Source organism: Corapipo altera, unplaced genomic scaffold (genome assembly GCF_003945725.1).
Source record: "Corapipo altera isolate COAL_440 unplaced genomic scaffold, ASM394572v1 165, whole genome shotgun sequence".
NCBI classification, from domain to species: Eukaryota; Metazoa; Chordata; class Aves; order Passeriformes; family Pipridae; genus Corapipo; species Corapipo altera.
The window spans coordinates 1,795,045-1,795,605 of record NW_020884954.1 but is presented as its reverse complement, the minus strand read 5'-3'; positions in this window follow the sequence as shown (position 1 = coordinate 1,795,605).

Genomic DNA, 561 nt, shown 5'->3' with positions numbered 1-561 from the left:
CACCAGTCCCAAATCCGCCCCTTCCAGCCCCAAATCTGCCCCTTCCAGCTCCAAATCCGCCCCCCAGCCCCAAAGCTGCTCCCACTGTCACAAATCCACTGCACCAATCCCAAATCTGCCCTTTCCAGACCCAAATCTGCTCCCACTGCTGCAAATCCATTGCACCAGTCCCAAATCCACCTCTTCCAGCCCCAAATCTGCCCCCCCAGCCCCAAAGGTGCTCCCACTGCTGCAAATCTGCTCCACCAGTCCCAAATGCGCCCCTTCCAGCCCCAAAGCTGCTCCCACTGCCGCAAATCCGCCCTTTCCAGCCCCAAATCTGCCCCTTCCAGTCCCAAATCCACCCTTTCCAGCCCCAAATCTGCCCCTTCCAGTCCCAAATCTGCCCCTTCCAGCCCCAAATCTGCTCCAACTGCCACAAATCCGCTCCCCCAGTCCCAAATCCACCCCTTCCAGCCCCAAATCTGCTCCCACTGCCACAAATCCACTGCACCTCTCCCAAATCTTCCCCTTTCAGCCCCAAAGCTCCTCCCACTGCCACAAATCCACTCTGCTGCTCCC